Source organism: Schistocerca cancellata, chromosome 8, assembly GCF_023864275.1.
Source record: "Schistocerca cancellata isolate TAMUIC-IGC-003103 chromosome 8, iqSchCanc2.1, whole genome shotgun sequence".
Lineage (NCBI taxonomy): Eukaryota > Metazoa > Arthropoda > Insecta > Orthoptera > Acrididae > Schistocerca > Schistocerca cancellata.
The window spans coordinates 518,198,232-518,216,942 of NC_064633.1; positions in this window are offsets into that span (position 1 = coordinate 518,198,232).

Genomic DNA, 18,711 nt, shown 5'->3' on the forward strand with positions numbered 1-18,711 from the left:
GGCCGGCCGGTGTGGCCGTGCGGTTCTAGGCGCTTCAGCCTGGAACCGCATGACCGCTACGGTTGCAGGTACGAATCGGGCATGGATGAGTGTGATGCCCTTAGGTTAGCTAGGTTTAAGTACTTCTAAGTTCTGGGGGACTGATGACCATATATGTTAAGTCCCATAGTGCTCAGAGCCATTTGAACCAATTAACAATGTCAACAGTAAATAGTGTCTGCTCTCACTGAAAACTGCATTTATTTATAGAAAAACCAATGATCGCAAAAAGTTTGTCACAAATTAAGAGAATTTTCAACTGAGATTCTCTGAATACTTTCTGAGTCTTTATCTGCAGAGAACTTTGGGATGCTGCTTATCTGCATGTAAACGGCAGATCTGTATGGACGGCAGCTGGGCGGTGGTAACGGCGATATGAATGTAGATCCATCGGCGATAAAATGTATCCGTCTTCTTACCTTTTACGTGGTACTCTCAGCTGTAGTACTATCCTTCTGTGATCTCTGTTTTAGTATAGGTTGGTCAGCACCAATTGATTGTACTGTTTGGATTGCAGTCCGTTAATGTACGCCCATAACGTCTCTGACACACATGCTACAATTGGTAACAAGTATACAGTTTCGACAGAATATAAAATCCTCATTCTCTTGTTGTTCACTGGAGAAACCTCGCTCGAATTCGTAATCTGGCGTGTCAGTGTCACACACAGAGGGATTTTGCTACGCCTACTACTGGGTTTTAGGCAACCCGCGACGCTTTCAAATTCCACATGCAAGATTTTCATATTCTCAAACCTTTGGTCCACAGAAAAAATGAACAGGACCTAACTGTAGAAAATTTTCTGCAGCTAAATTTTGTACTGGGATGCGTTCTCGCAAGAGGATGTAGTTTTCAAATTATCCAAGAAAACGTAAAAAAGTGAGCTTCAAATGCGTTTTTCTTTAATAACTTGAGAACTGTGGCCTCCAGCGAAAACTTATCCAAGTACAAGATTTAACTGCATTAAATTTCCTACAAAAAAGTCCTGTAAATTTTTCTGTAGGCCTAATAGCATGGACATAGAGAGCTAGAGAAAGTGAAAATCTTGCGTGTGGTATTTCAAAGCGTTGCGAACTGCATAAATATCAGAGGTAGGGGCAGTTGACTCATCCCGTATAATTAATAGCCGAACTGTTTCTGTAGCGAACGTCATCGATTTCACGCATGTGGAAGACAATTATGTTGCAGATAGAATAAGAATCTTAAAGTACATTAATTTCTGTAACTCTCTGTGCTGCAAAACAATCCGTTTCTAATAATCACGACAGCTGTCCACTCTCTTGTGCATTGTGCCTGCTGTTTATAACAGCACAGAAATCTGGCAGTATTCAGACAGTTTAACGTCTACTTCATAACGTTCATGTCAATATCTAGTGTCTAAAACGTAAAAGCTCAGCAGTAAATTTGCGTACGGTTTCATCCGACATAGCACTAACGCATCGTTCTCGCATCTCAGTTAGAATAACAGTCTTACATGTTACACTTAGTTTCCCACGGTGTCATTAAAGAAAGCATCACAAAGAAGATAAATGATGAAATTTTTGCACCTTCAAAAATGTGAATAAACATACTAATACATACTAATAAGAGATTCGTGTCATAGCACAAATAAAATAACACATAGTCACATTAAATAAAGAGAAGAAAGAAATTGCCGGAATCATAGAAGTTATATGCATCGAGTGAAGAGGAATGAAAAGAAAAAATATCTCTTCACTCGCAGTTAGTAATGCCTTCAGTCTGTATGTTATATAAGTGGTGAAAAGTTATAGTATTTTATAAGGGTCACAAAATAATCGAATCAGATCCTTCGGTGACTGCCAAAGTCAAGGTCGAAACATTCATCTCTCCATTGCATTGCGTACAAATAGGATAAAATTCATGTTGAGATCTCACGATAAGGACCCAGTTTTTATAGACTGGGTTTGTTTTAAATAGGATTTGATAAAAAATATGGCTCCCATGTTTGGAAAATAGATTCTTTGTTATCGTTTGTCATCACTTTCAGAAATACAGCAACCAGCCACTTTTTTTACCTATTTTTATTTACACTAATATGAGTTTCGGACTTTCATTCATCTTCAGTTGGCGTAATACATATTTGAATCTTCAGTTAGTATATCATTACAAACATTAACATTAATCTATTATTTTGTTTACGTACTACACTTGGTGAGTTGTATATTTACAATATGTTACTCCTTAGACGTTACTTACTTTCGAATCTGCTTGTTGGCTCTCCTGTTTCTCGCATTTATAAGCGTGGTACATTCACAAGAGTAGCACAGGAACCACCATGTTGCCGACTGACATTTCTGTTTACATCGGAATATCATGCGGAGTCTCTTCAACAAATTTGTTTACTACCAAACTGAGCATTCGGGAAAACACAGTACACGGCCGTTTCTCCCAAATTCTATTTCTAAAAGCACTGCACTGACGTCTTATACGACATGTTCAGCAAAGGATTTGTTTACACGAAGAAATCATATGGTCGTGCTAGCAAGTAGCCTGTTCTCTTTCTCTCTCTCTCTCTCTCTCTCTCTCTCTCTCTCTGTCTCTGTCTCTCTCTCTCTCTCTCTCTATCTCTCTCTCTCCCCTTTCTCTTTATTTCGATATTTTGTCTTCAGTTTGGTTATTATGGTGTTCGAAGCACCTGATTATCGAAATCCCAACATTAATGTCTTGACCGACAGCATCGATGTTTTGTAAGTATTGACGACCACCGAACATCGCTACAACCAACATTGAGCGTATGTTTTAGATAAAGCTGCCTACAGCTCGTAAATATCTGAAAAGCGTCATTAATTGCCGCCAAGAGGTGCAGATAAAATTTCTTCGTTGTTTCGATCCACGGAACGTCATCAGGTTCAGAAAAGCATTTATATCTTACTACGATATAAAGCCAATGGTGTCAGAAAATAGAAATCATAAATTCGTCACAGTTAATACATGGTAATATAAACTGTATTGGTGTGATGTTGTAAATGCTTTAATGAACCTGATGATGGTCTGTGGAAGTAAGTTTGTGCTTCAGTCAAGAAATTTTGTCAGCAGTTATTGGTGGTGAGTTGTGATTGTCCAACCTTAAGGGGCTCCAGAAAGGCTCAAAATCATGAAAAGTTCAATTTTTACTTTTTTGCGTTTTCTGAATCTGCAGACTATTACCTTTTAATAGAGATATAATTTATTCAATTCCGAAGACTACAACTATTTTTAATTTTTTTTAAAATGTGTTCTACATGGGCGTGACCCACTGTGGCGCTGTGCGATATGTTAATTACCTTGGTGACGATGATTCTAAAAGTTTCAAACATGCTCAAGGACTGAAGCCCTATGGTGATGATGTTGTAGTGCAGAAATTTGAGTGTATTGGACACGTACAGAAGCGAATGGAAACAAGACTTCGGCGACTGAAAGCTCCGTACAAAAAACAAAAACTCAGTGATGGTAAAGGGTTGGATGGGAAGGGAAGATTAACTGACAGTGTAATTGACAAAATACAGAACTATTATGGAATGGCTATTAGGCAAAATACACAAAGTGTCGACGAAATGAAGAAGGCTGTTTGTGCTCTTTTTTTTCATACTTCTTCAACCGATGAAAATCCCCAACATAGCTTGTGTCCCAAAGAAGAAGACAGTTGGTGTAAATATAACAAAGGATTGCTAACTGGTGAAGTGTACACTCATAAGCATAGTCTGCCTCATGCAATAATGGAGGTGATAAAACCTATTTTCAGAGACTTAGCAGCACCTGAACTGTTGAAAAAGTGTATTCACGGAAAAACTCAAAACCCCAATGAAAGTGTAAATAGTGTTATATGGTCGAGAATCCCCAAGACTGTATTTGTTGGAATAGAAACACTTCACTTTGGTGTGTATGATGCTGTTGCGACTTTCAATGATGGCAACATTGTAAGGTGCAAGGTATTTAGAAATATGGGAATGAAGATAGGTTCTAACATGGTACGAGCGATGCTTGCTTTAGACAAGGAACGCCTTCGGGCTGCAAACAGGAGGAGGAACAAGAGGAAGCTGGAGGAGGAGTTTGCAGAGGATGAAGATAATCCATCCTATGGACCTGGAATGCACTAAAAAGTTAATCCAATCTTTGTCACTCGATTCCCAAAACTTTTATTTTCTCATACTAATTACATGTTTTCTAAGGATCTTCCAAACATATTTGTTTCAAACTTTCAGTAAATGTTACACAGTACCTTCTGCATAATTTAACACAGCCTTTTTGCAAAAAACTGGATATTTTTGAATATATAAATAAAAAATTGCAAAAAAATGTTGTGAATTTTCATTACAATTGAAAAAAAATCATCTTTAATAACTGAACTAAAATTTTGTAAAATCCCTGTGTTAAGTTGTAGCCCATATTCCAATAAACAATTTGTAAAAAGTTCAACTTCCTACCTCAAATACTTTGTGAGGAAAGATGTAATTTATAAGCGTTATTTTAACATTGCAAGTATAGGGCGTTCCGGAGCCCCTTAACGGTGGATGACATTTCTAGAAGGTCCGGCAACGGAAAAAAATGGCAGTGTCACCTCAGGTAACCGAAGAGTAGGACTAATTTCCGAAAGTGGCCGACTGCGCACCGCCGAACGAGTGCGGTTTTGCGAGCCGGGTCGGGGCAGGTCGCCTTTGTGCTCGGGCGTAACGAGCGGTGACGGCGACATTTCTCAGAGCCCGGCCGGTCGCGGCCGTGTGACTGGCACGGAACGGCGGCAGCGCGACAAGAACCATCCGTCTCGCGGCCCGGACGATAAGTCACTGCGACCATTCGTTCCGAGATGACGCAGCAATTACAGGCGTCCCGTTACCGGGCGGCCGCCGGTGGCTCCCCCGGCTCCTGGCTCTCTGCCTGATCGGCCACCAGGTGGACGCTCCGCTGCGTCCGCCACCGGCCACTGCGTCTTCTTCCCGCCGCAAGTAATCGAATTCCCGTCCGCGGGCACCACGCCCGCTGCACAGGCACGCACAAAAACGGGGCCCGTGCCGCACAAACAGGGGCGCAGCTTCGGTTTCCGGCTAACTCGTTCACAGACACAATCAATTCAACGTAGATTTCTTTTTACGTCGCATTCCGACACGAGCAACTACGGTGTGCTTGGCGCTTAGGACATCGTAATTATTGTTCGCCGTATCTCACCCCATTTTGTAAACAACAGAGCAGCTTACGGAGCAGTCAAATAGCACACCGTTTTGCCTATCAGCGACGTCCTGCGAGCCAAAATCCAGCACTCTGTCCATGACGTCCCGCTATCATTTTACAAAACCGTTACTTGGAGACTACTTTGTGCAACAGAATTAAAGTGTAACTTTTCTGTAACCCTATAATTGTCTTCCACCGAGACTGATAGTTTGAAATTTGGCTCGGAGAGGCCTACAACTTTCCCCTGTAAAGGTGAAAATAGCGTGGCAACCTGTGACTGTATCCTTGGGATCGGCGGCACTTCAAAGACTAAGGTGTCAAACACGAGAAAAAAAGCAAGACCTCAAAGGTTTATGTGAGGTGCAAGACGGGTAAATAATGTCACATTTGCAAGTTTCACCACTATTCTGCCCAACGCGACAGTGGATGTCACTTACCCATGTTTCACCATTTCGTGTGATACCTCTGCGATTTAGTTCAGGGTGGGTAAAAAATACACTTCAGACACACTGCTGCACAGAATCGACATAAAGGTCTCATGAGGTGGCAGAAACGGGGTTCGATGAAACCACACCTTCCGCAGGGAGCGTTCATTTTGACACATTTTGTGCTCGGAAAGGACAGTTTGCTATGTGATGTACAACAGGGCGACGTTATTAACAAGGTTTGCCGCTGCAGACCCCTCCTCCTAGACGATTCAACCCTTTTCTAAGGACGTCTTGGTGCGCAACTTCGCTGAAAGTGGTCTCACGCGTTTGGAGCGCAAAGTGGCGACAAATTTTGTTTTAGTGTACAGGGTGGAACAACTACTGACACTTCAAAACTATTCGACGAATTTGAATATGATCCGAATCAGAAACCGATGTTTACACTTTTTACTTTTTCTCTCGCTCCTGTGGCGTTTGTGTGTGGGGGAGGGGAGTGGGAGGGGGGGGGGGGGCGGCACTGCGACATTGACGCACACATAAATAGGACGGCAAAGGTTCCTACTAGGACCCCCATTTCAGCAACACCACTGGTGCCACCAACGTACCTTTGTTGGGCACTTAAAAAAGTCTTTATAGAGAGACACTCATGTACCTGTACCTACCCGCTAGCCGGATAGGTTACCCTAGCGCCATACCTCTCTTTTCGTACACAGCCATCGGGAGCATGTGTAGAGTGGGTTGCCTATCCCGCCGGCTGTTAAGACCACATGAATAATCGCCTCTGTACATGGGACATTTTTTGGCATTTTATTCACGTGCATGTCAATGTCGCAAACCCCGTGCACAAACCAAAGGAGGGCTGGAAAAATGAGGAATGGAAAAGCATAAACATACATATCTTCTTCGAATTACGTTTAAATTACGTCGAATAGTTTTGAAGGGTCCCTCGTGGTTCCACCCAGTATACTAGAGAAAAAATGTCGAAATGATGGAGCACAGCAATCAGTCAGCCTTTTGTTTCGGTCTTTGTTAAAGAAAATCGAGATTTCGGCTAGTAAATAGCCATTATCGATGCAATATTCCAGTGTTTTAATACATGTCCCAGTACGTCAGTTACCTGTTGTCGGGGCTCCTGTCACAGTTATTCAAGAAAGGAAAGGACGACTGACTGCTGTGCTCCATCATTTTGAAAGTAATATTACGGTGATTGAGTCCATTCAGCATTCCTAATGAAAGGTAATTTTATGGATAGAAAAAATTTTGGTCGCTCCACATTCCACGGGGTTAAGATCGCATTCAGTGGGTTTGCAGCCCCAGAAGTCTGTATAGAAAGGTTGAATTGTCCAGGGAATGTCAGCAGTGTCAAAGTTTGTCAAGAATGTCGACCCCTTGTTCATCGTACTGTGAGCTATCGTATTTGAGCGCTAAAGGTGTGTAAATCTACGCTCTAAGGGAATGGGTAGTTTCACTGACCCCTTTATTCAATTTCCTAGAGTCTTCTCGTGTCTATTCTAAGCGGCTGTGTGTTTCAAATGTTTTCCTCTGCTATACGTAAGAAAACTGCATGACTTGAACAACGGGCGTCGTGCCTCTGACTTCCAACTCAGAGACATCAAACGAAGGGGTGAAATATTGGTAAGGGTGGGGGGCGTGAGGTCCTCTCCATAGCGTAACACATCCAGCTGTTGCGTTGGGCAGAGCTGTGGTGAAGTTTGATGCCAATCTGACATCATTAACCCATTACATCTCACATGAACTTCTGAACCCTGACCTCTGTCTCGCATGTCGCGACACCTCGCTGTCTGACACGTGGCCGAAGCCGGGGGCGAGGTTGCAAGGCGCCATGCTTCTGCTGCATTACAGGGGAAGACTGTGGGCACCTCTGAGCCAAATTTTCAAACTTCTGTGTCCCAATGGACGAAAACTACGATGTTTCAGAAAAGTCGTGCTTTAACTGTGTTGCACTGTGTATTAGAGCTAATTCTGTTCTCGTTGGAATTAATTTTTAAGGTGTATGTGGAAGGAAGTAATGTGCCGCCCATCTCCCCCTGGCTAGTACTCCTCACATTTTCAACAGTTAACCTCTCCATGATGCAGAATGTCTTTACCAGTAGGTTTGTTTAGCATCTCAGAACGTTCTCACACCAACTAAAAGGTTTCACTTTTACCACTGAAAGGTGTCTGTTTTATTTCTCATGACAATTTTCAGGTGGTTTTTCTCATAAATGTGAATGCAGCTGCCATTTTGATAAACGTACTCAACCTCCACAGTATTGATACAACCATATTCTTTGTAAGTCTGTTCCTGAGACCACAGATATTGCTCAGAGAGGTTACTTTTTTTGAAGAGAGTAGGGGGCAGTGTGTGTTGGAAAGTCTGGCAGTATACCTGATCTGAAAGGGAGGGAATCTGCCGTGCAGTGGAGGAAGCAGTATTTAGAAAGGATTTTGCAATAATAGGTTTTTGATAAAAAATACTGAGTAAGTGGGATGGTATTAATGGAGGAATTATGTAAGGCTAACGGGTAAGGTAATCCACGTTCTTTATATTTGTCATTGCCTAGTTCCTTATTGCTAGAACATTGCGTATGGCGTATGGTCGAAGTTTGGTGTAGAAATTTTGTAATGCAATATATAGTTTTGTCTTGTAATTGAAAGGAGTGTGAATAAAAGTAATTGTATACAGGAAATTTATTAAGAAAGAGTTTTTCTAATTTGTCAAGTTGTGAGATCTTTATAAAAGGATGTATTGTTACGGTTTGATGAAGCATAGTTTAACTTGGAGTCCTTGTTCTCATTTATCAGTCGTTAAGTTTAGTTCGTCATCTCTCATTATTTACTGTGGTATCGATAGCTACGATGCCACGGCGTAGGTGCAAGTTCATAGGTTGGCACTACGACACCGACACCGACGACAGCGGCCTCTAGCCGCACTGTGCAGCTCTACGAGCTCCACTCCAGATTCAGCCCATTTGATGCCGAGCAGACGACCAAGCAACATTGTTTCTATTTCATAGTGGGCGAGCCACTATTTGTAACTTGATGTACAGCTTCGTACCCACGTGCTCATCTCAGCCAAAGTTAAGTACATAGTAAAACCATTTTCAATTGCAGAACCAAGTGTTCTACCTTTTCCTACTCCTACTCGTTTCCTACGTTCGGTCTACCCTTCAGTTTACAGGAGCAAACCCACGTGCCGCCTTCCAGGCGGGATGCAAAATTTACCTTTATCAATGTGTTTGTGTACTCGCGTTGCACATCGCGAGTTGTGTGCTGCAGAAGCATTTTTTATGAGAAGTGATAAGGCACCTTTTTGCATTGCACATCGCAAGTACGGTAAATGAAATTTGGTTTTGGACAGTCAGATCAGTACTCCTAAAGGTAACAGGTAGCAGGACAGGCGAGCGTTCCGTGCAAACAGGAAAGCCAACAGATTTTACTATAATTAAAATTCATGTCCATTGTAATGAAAAATGATTGTCGGAATGTATTTTTGCAAATACCCACATCAAAAAAGTTTTGAATCACCTCGGTTCCGAGAGTTCCGGATCGTGTACAGAAAATTGGAATAGAGATGAACATAAACATTATTTCCGTCCTTTTTATTGCTCATGAAAACCACACATTGCTTGTTATACCACCATACAGCGAGACCTTCAGACGTGGTGGTCCATATTGCTGTATACACCGGTACCTCTAATAACCAGTAGCACGTCCTCTTGCATTGATTCACGCCTGTATTCGTCGTGGCATCAAGGCACTGTTGGCCCAGATTGACCACTCCTCAACGGCATTTCGGCGTACATCCCTCAGAGTGGTTGGCGTTTCACGTCGTCCATAAACAGCCCTTTTCGACCTATCCCGGCATGTTCGATATGGTTTATGTCTGGAGAACATGCTGGCCACTCTAGTCGAGCAATGTCTTTATCCTGAAGGAAGTCATTCACAAGATGTGCACGATGGTGGCGCGAATTGTCGTCAATGAAGACGAATGCCTCGCCAATATGCTGCCGATATGGTTGCACTATCGGTCGGAGCATGGCATTCACGTATCGTACGGCCCTTAAGGCGCCTTCCTTGACCACCAGCGGCGTACGTCGGCCCCACATAATGCCACCTCAAAACAGCAGGGAGCCCCCTCCTTGCTGCACTCGCTGGACAGTGTGTCTAAGTCGTTCAGCCTGACCGGGTTGCCTCCAAACACGCCTCCGACATCACGTCTCCGACATCCAGTGTTAAGTCCAAGACCCTATATCGATCGATCTTCGATTCTCTCCAGGTCTTTCTGCAATTACCAAGCGTAATTACGAAATACTAAGAAACTTGTATCTCACATACAAGAATCGTTGTCAGACTGGTGAAGTGTCCCTGTTATAAAACACGTGCTTTTTTTAGTTCTGGGCCACGTTCCCATGTTCTGGACCATACAGTGTATTTAAAACGCGGTCACAGGAATGGAAATAGGTCATTTCCCACTTCATTACTTAAAGTAGCTAAGCCGACCTGACACTGATCCCTTTGCTCATAAATGCAGTAACGACTCCATATTTAGAGAAAGAGGATGATCCAGAAATGTGGAAAAATGGTGTATATTCCACTGCTGTGTATTTTCCAAGCAACATACAGTGACGCAGTTGTAATTTTCAGTGACTAAAGTGTTGTTCAACATAGCCCCACGGTTTTTGAACTGAGATTTTATTGCGGGCAGACAAGCTTTCTATAATTTTGCAGCAATATATTAGTGTGACAATCATGTTTGGTTATGAAACTTCCTGGCAGATTAAAACTGTGTGCCGGACCGAGACTCGAACTCGGGACTTTTGCCTTTGCGGGCAAGGTCTCGAGTTCGAGTCTCGGTCCGGCACACGTTTTTAATCTGCCAGGAAGTTTCATAACAGTGGACACTCCGCTGCAGAGTGAAAATCTCGTTCTGGATGTTTGGTTATCTATAACTGAAACCCTGTCAGTAATGGTATTTGCTACACAATTTGGTTCTCATACAGAATTCGTTGATTTTGCTACAAAGTCGAGTGTGACCCAATGGAAAGATGTTTTTCATGTGAAAATCCGACATCTCGATAATTTGCTGCTATCAAGTCCCATTCAATACTTTTCAGAATGTCGAGGAAATTTTTAGCTTGCATATTTGTCAAAGTGTAGATCTGCTCCCTTTTATATTTAGTGCTTAATTAAAGCTAACAGCTTATCCCGCAATTCCTTTTACTTACTCTGTCATTGTTTTTTCCCCTAAGTGCATCTATAAATCAGTGTAATATTACTAAAATGTGAACTGTAAGGGATTCTGACTCATGGATATAGGTAGTGAATTATAATTCATAACAGAATTGGATACATTGCAATACTTCCCACTACAGCATTACCAGGTTAATGGGTAGTACAAGGTGACTCTGGCATGCTAAACCGACATCGTGGTGTACTTGTCAACAGTTGATATGAAATTAGGTAGTGCAGGTGTAAATGCCTTAACAACAGTACTCTGCAGTGTATAAAATGGCGCTTTTAACTCTATGTTTAACTCTATGGAAGACTGTATACATTGATAAATGCTAATATTGCACAAACTCGAGACTGCCAGATCTAAATTTGGACACTAAGATCATGATTATTTGATATTGGTCAGTGTTTTTGAAGTACCTGTTACCTTTACAGTGTAATCATAGCCAACTGTTTAGGTAGTCCTATTCTCAATAAGAGTTTTAATGTGCAGTGTCTTAGTTTAGCAAAGCAAAAAGCAGCTACATCCTTCGGATGTTTATAAAAAAATACACTTTTCTTAAACTCTGCTATAGGATTTGTGGATTTGAGATTGTGTATGTCGAATGCAATGTAAACTGTGCAGACTATCTAAAAGTCTAGTTATCTTCTTAGTCTCTCATGTCTAAAGTATCATGGCAATAATGTGTATTAATATATAACATAGTAGTACCATGTGCTATTACAGGAACTCTTAGAAGACGTAACAAATCAGATTAAGAGACTGCATTCATTGCACTGGCCGTTGTATCCATACAGTCATCTGTAACCCCAACAGAGGTAGTATGTGAGCCACGTGGACTTTCTTACTACTGTGGAACAAATAAGTTGCAACAGTAGTGTTACAAGCGTGTTTCATATGCAAAATCTTGTGTAGTGTGATAAATAATATAGACCCTTTTTTTAGTTCCAGACGTGATTAGAGATCTGTAGCGGTACCTGTGTATTGCCACAAGCAGTATAAATGTTGTTACCTGCATATTTTTAATCAACACACCACAACATCTACTTAGGAAGGAAATTTAGTGGTGTACATTTATAGAAGTATCTATCTCGATGACTTTTTAATGCAAGTTCTAATATCTGTTTTAGGCGAACTGAGGCGTTTTCGACAAAACAATACAGACGATTTAGACTTTGCCACAAAGATCAAATGTGGTTTTTTTTTTTTTCATTCGTGCTCAGAGATCTGTAATGAAATTTGCGTATCACGCTAGGCAACCTGTGTGTGTTTAAACGTATAATGTTACAATCTACCGAAAGAAAATATGTACTTGAGTGTAAATTCAGTATTGTATATTTATTGAAGCACACACATATACTGTGTTTAAAGTATTTTGTAAGCTGTGTTGCACATCAGCAGTGGAACGCTCTTTCTAGGGCAACAGTTAATCGTCTGCCATCGTGCAACTACTTTTGTCGAATATGCTAGTTTTTTATATTTTTGAAGTTGAAAAAGCATGTCCCCAAGTAAGAGACTGACGACACTTGTGGGAAATATGTGACCAACCTTACTTCAATGCTTCAAGGTTAGCGCTGTACAAAAACAGAGTAAGTCGTTTACCATAAAAAATGAGCTTCCCCAAGGATTCGTCCTAGCATCCTTGGTCTTCAACCTGTATACCACAGATATGCCAAACACTACTACCAAAACGTTTTGCTTCGTCAGTGACGTTGCCACAGCTATACAAACCAGCACACTCGAGGAAAGAGAAAATATATTGTCTGCAGGCTTAGGAAATCTCAACACATGTTACAAAGCATGGAGACTCCAACCAAATGCAGCCGTGACAGAAGTTTGCACATTCCACTTAAACAACAGAATAGCAAACCAACAGCTCAATGGGTAAATTTCTGTCAACAGAGGATTAGACACAAATACCTTGGTATCACACTCGATCAGTTGTTAACATATAAAGAACACCTGGAAAACACTAGCAAAAAGCTAAAGATTAAAAGTAACGAAATAAAGAAACTGGCTGGCACAACCTTGTGTGCTGAACCTTCCACTCTACGGACAGCATCCCTGACACTGGTATACGCAGTAGCTGACCACAGTGCTCCAGTATGGCAACACAGTGCTCATACAAGGAAACTAGACATCCATCTGAATGAATCAATGAGAATTATCAGGGTACACTAAAATCCACACCGATCTCTTGGCTGCACACCATCAGTAACATTCCACCATCTGAATTGCGACGCCAAGAAGCAACCGATCGAGAATGGAAGAAGCTGTATCAACCCGACTACCCTCCAAGACCTTCAGATTCATACAGACTTAAATGACCCTCCTCCAGACTGCTTGATATCACGCACTCCACTGTAGCACAGGAAAAACAACAAGAAGGTTGATCTTAAAGAAGAGAGGTGCAGGAGATAGAATGTTGCAACAATAAAAAATCAAGATCCGTCTGCCAACCTACCAGGTTATGATCTGAAGAGAAGTGAGTGGACACGGTAGGACAAGAATTGGTCACGCCAGGTGCAATCCTCTCATGCCCAAGTGGGGACTTCGGGAGTTTCCACCTGTGAGTGTGGGGGCCAAAAACGAACCATTCAGCATACTGACAGAGACTGCCCTCTGAGAAAGTATCTAGAGCCATTCAGTTATTTGATTAATGCTGCTCCCTTTGCTGTCAACTGGCTTCATTCAAGAGATGTTGAAATCTGACTAAATGTATCTACTTTAGTTAAGAGTTCTGATTTTATAGTCTACACGTCCTCCCTTTAATATTACTCAATTATTAACTTTAAGATTAAAACATATTGGCTTTGTGAATAAACCCTTAAACGTATCATTGCAAACTGTATCTTTTTCTCAATATTTTCTGCCGTTTCCATACGATAAATAAATAAAATGGCAGATTTATGATCTAATCTAATATGTATTGCTACGTACCAGAGTAGTACAACATCTCAATACAGGAACATGCGGAAGATGTTACAAATCCACTAAACAAAGACTGTCTACACTATGTCCGAGAAGGGATTCAGGGATTTTAATTTTGCTTTCTTATTTATTTCGTTTTTTAGACAGATCCAGCCTTATAAACATGTTTTCTTTAATTTTTTGTATTGTAGTAAACACCCTCGAACCATTATTTTCAACAAGTATGCCAACGTGTGATTATCCTCCATTAATATTTACATAAAAAATGGATGTTTTGTGTTCCCTTTTCGTATCCAATTTTTTTCTGTACCAATGTTTAAAGTAACCTGTAAGAAATACTTGCACGTTGGCAATGGGCTGCTCTTTTCCGACTAGCAGTTTATAGTTTTCCTCCAAGGCCATTGTCTTTGCCAAATACATTTTTCCTTTTTTATCTTGACCTCTTCCATTTCCATTTCTCCATATTAGCTGCACTTCAAAGAGTAACTTCTTTCTTACGTACAAACTTAAGTCTACTCGACACATTGCTTCTTTTTCTTAAGATCTGTGAAATATTATTATTTGTAGGAGCAGTAACAGTTTATGGTACATGTTTCTTAAGATCGCCGGCCGGTGTGGCCGTGCGGTTCTAGGCCTAAGTTCTAGGGGATCAAAAAATATTATGTCGAAAGCAGGCAATTTTGTTTCTAAATCAACGAATTCTGTACCAAAATCAGTCAAATTCATCGAAATCAATTAATTTTGTATAGAAATCAGCGAATTTCGTGTCAAAATCCTTCATTATATGTCTAAACCATTCATTTTTGTATCGAATTTAGCAAACCCTGTGTTGAAATCAGACGACCTTATGTAAAAAGCGGTGAATTTTCCAACACTGGTACTGTTGGAGAAAACAAACAAAAGCGTGATTAATATAATAATGATTGACTTTGTATAGAGCATAAATCGAGCACTTGTATTAGTTGCTAATCTCAGTCACAGAAATAAATGTAAATATAGTGTGACTACGGCCTCCCGTCGGGTAGACCGTTCGCCGAGTGCAAGTCTTTCGATTTGACGCCACTTTGGCGGCTTGCGCGTCGATGGGGATGAAATGATGATGATTAGATCAACACAACACCCAGTCCCTGAGCGGAGAAAATCTCCGACCCAGCCGGGAATGGAACTCGGGCCCTTAGGATTGACATTCTGTCGCACGGACCACTCAGCTACCCCGTCATGGAGATGAATATGAACAAAATTTGTTCGGTCATTACAGCCTAAACAGTTAGAGCACTAGTAACCTATTCCTTAATATGATTTCATTTCAACATATTACCGTCAGTTCTGGTGACATATTCCTTAATCTGATTTCATTTCACTCTATTAGCGTCAGTTTTCGTGTTTTAATGAAGATAACCCAGTTTTTGCTTAAGGCTCAGGTGCCTTACTAACCCAGCTGTAGCTCCCACACATCTTTATGATCATTACGAGCACGTTTTCTTGCCACAGGTGGGTTGTGACTGAAGAGGATAGCGACTACTGTTGGGTTGCTGATGTCAAGTTTCATTATTCGCTCGTCAGCCACATGACGCCACTTCTCGCAGCGGTGGAGAGACTACCATGTGTAGGTCGCCTTCTTTAGCGTCCGACCGTAAAACAGATTCACCACACATCCAGAGTGTCTACAAAGTGCTTGCAGGAGCACATCTTCCTCTTCCTGCAAATGACCACATCGAAAAACTTCCGTCAAAACGCAATGCTAACTGTCAAAATCAGGTCTTATGTACACTAAAACACATGTGATGGAGGTGGAGTGCCTTACATCGCTAGCTAGTGCAGTGTAGATGAATGCGTCAACATTAACTATCTTAAATACAACTTTATATAACCAGATTCTTATGAAATAACACTCCATGACCATCTAACAAAGGTGGTACCCACTTTAGTTTCTTGTATGTTTGTAAAGCAGAATAATGATCAACTGCGACAGTGAAAGATTTGTATATGTTTCAAAGATCGAAGATGTATGTGGCAGATGGAAATAAAGTTCGAGGAACTGACTTTTCCAATTAAAAACTCCTAGTCCAATTACTAAGCAGATTCAGAAGGATGTAGGTTGCAGTAGGTACTGGGAGATGAAGAAGCTTGCACAGGATAGAGTAGCATGGAGAGCTGCATCAAACCAGTCTCAGGACTGAAGACCACAACAACAACAACAACAGTCCAATTACACTATACTGTGTACATGTGTGTGTGTGTGTGTGTGTGTGTGTGTGTGTGTGTGTGTGTGTGTGTGTGTTTTGTAGGTCAGTGGTAGGGTCGAGAGGTGAATACACCCACTTTAAGGCTGAATCTCGATTAGAGGTTGATCCATTTGCACTGGGTCTGGCACAGGGTCTATATGTACACCCTCCCACATTACGTCCAGTCATGATTGAGAGATGCATCCACCCATGTTATGTCTGAGTATGTTTTGGAGGTGGATCCACTCACGTCATGTTGAAATAGGGTTTGGAGGTGGATCAACTGGTGTTAGGTTCAAGTATAGTTTGGAGGTGAATCCAACAGTGTTAGGTTTGGGGTATGGTGTAGGGTTACCCACGACACACACGCACAAAATAGTGTAACAGCGTTTTTGTTTCCAGGCGGATAAGTCAGTTCCTCGAACATTGTTAATATGTGTTACGCAAAGTTTAGGTCTTTGGAGTAAACGCGAGGTTCTGACAGCCACACTTAATCAGTATCCTGTGTTACCAGTATAGACTTTTTCTCATGGTTGGAATAACAATAAGACCTCATGCCAATTGAATTTTTGGAAATTTTTTTAATGTTTTTTTTACCTGAAGCTCAGAACTCAAATATCACTCGACCAAAGCAGTCGGTGCAACTCTCGAAAATGTCCGAGAAAATCTACTTTGGATTTCTCCAACGAAATTTAACACCCTAATGTTAGGTCGAATTTTCAACAAGCAGCGTGGGTGTGTGGTCGTCTGTAATGTGGAGGAGGCCCTGGGGGTGAGTGGTTTCGATTCCTGGGAAATTCATTAAAAAAAAGAAAAAAGAAAACAAATATGTACGTTGCTCCAGCATTTCCTAGAAGTGAAAATACGTAAAGATAAAAAATCTGGTAACGCTCGTGACTGGTAATAGTTGCATTGTGTCTCATTTCTGTCATCGTTTATTTACGTTTTTTTCCATTCATTTCGAATACCTACATTGTTTAAATATAAAATTCATCACATACTAATTAACACATATCTATCAGTGAATTTTGTGAAAAAAGCATGTCTTCTTATTTATAATTACATATTACATATGAAAATTCAGTTTTCATTGAAAATATATGTTCGTAATTACTGACCATTTTTAAAACATTATAAATCAAGGTTGTTTAAATTAAAAAACATAAAAATTAATTTTTCCTACTTTATGTACTTCTTGCTTCACGGAAGTGCTCGTAGGACATGCACCCCAGTTAAAAAATTAGAATTTACCAAGAATGTAAACTGGGCTCCCCAGACAGTAAGGGAATACTCTACCACATGGTCACACTGCTTGTCGGAAGACCGACCTTACTTTAGCTAGATGGTCGCGAAATTCTTGAGAATTTTTTGCAGTTGCGTCGAACTGGCTTCACATTTTGATATTTGTGTTCTAAACTTCAAGTACGTAAAATATAAAAACGTACAAAAATCCAGTTGTCGTGTAGTCTCCACATAAGGCAGTTTTCACGTGTACAGTAGACAAATGTCGGTGGGTTACTGGTGAAGCAATTCGTGTGCACAGTTTCAGATTTGAACATCTAGGCAGCGTTAATTTGAAATGAATAACCATTAAATTGTGTGGTCTCTTTCATTAAACTCAAACTGTTCGATGATAGCCGCTGAGGCGGACACTGCATAGACAAATGTACCCTATAAACCTGTCTATGCTGTGTACTTCCAGTAGTGCAGGCTGTGGAACTGCAATTCCGAGAGTTCAAGCTACGACGGTAGCTGCGACTGTACACAGGTGTCTTATTACTATCAGAAACATATGTATAACGGATATAGAGACATAATTTCCACCACCGAATCATCAAGTAACAGCATCGCGCTATCATCGCCACACTACCTTGGAATCCTGCAACGAGATGCGGTGTAACCAAAGCTGAGTTTTTTTGAAACAGGCTGCTGCAGATGAAAAGGCCTTCAGTTACAAAAGATGTGCGCTGCTTTCTCTTTGAAACAAAATGTTGTCCCAGTTATTACATAGCCTAAGGTCTACAACTCCGTCGATACAGCAGTACCATCATAGTGTTTGCACCAGATCCCTCCCTATTACTTTTCTGTTGATGTGTAAAACAGTAGTCACACTTGCTCCAATTCATTCATTGTATTTGCGGAATTAATCACTCTCGATCAACACACTCAATTTCATTTAGTAAAACATAACGATATTTGATCACCACTTGATTACACGGTCATTTACACAACTTAAATTTAGGTTGAGAATCCTATTGTGTCATTTGTAATCATGTTTTGTGTATTTGTTTCCCAGACTAGAATTCCATAGCTAAGAATTGAATGTACTGCATACGAATAGTAAGTAACTAAAAGACCATTAGACAATGATGATAGGAACTCTAAGGGCGTAACATGCTGATGACAGTCTGTTTGCAAGTATCTGTGTATCCACGCTACTTCAACTAATTATCAATATTGATTCCTTGAAATTTTTTTTTCTCTTACCCAGTCTATAGAGGTATCGTCAACACATATTTTGATGGTATTATTTTCCCTCTTCGAAGTGAAATGATTGAAATCTGTTATCTCTAACGTTCAATGCAAATTTATTGCATATTGACCAATTGGAAACTTCCTTGACAGTTTCATTAGCTTCCTCTGCAGGAAGTTCGCTAGTTCTCTTGGTGACTATAATATTGGTGTT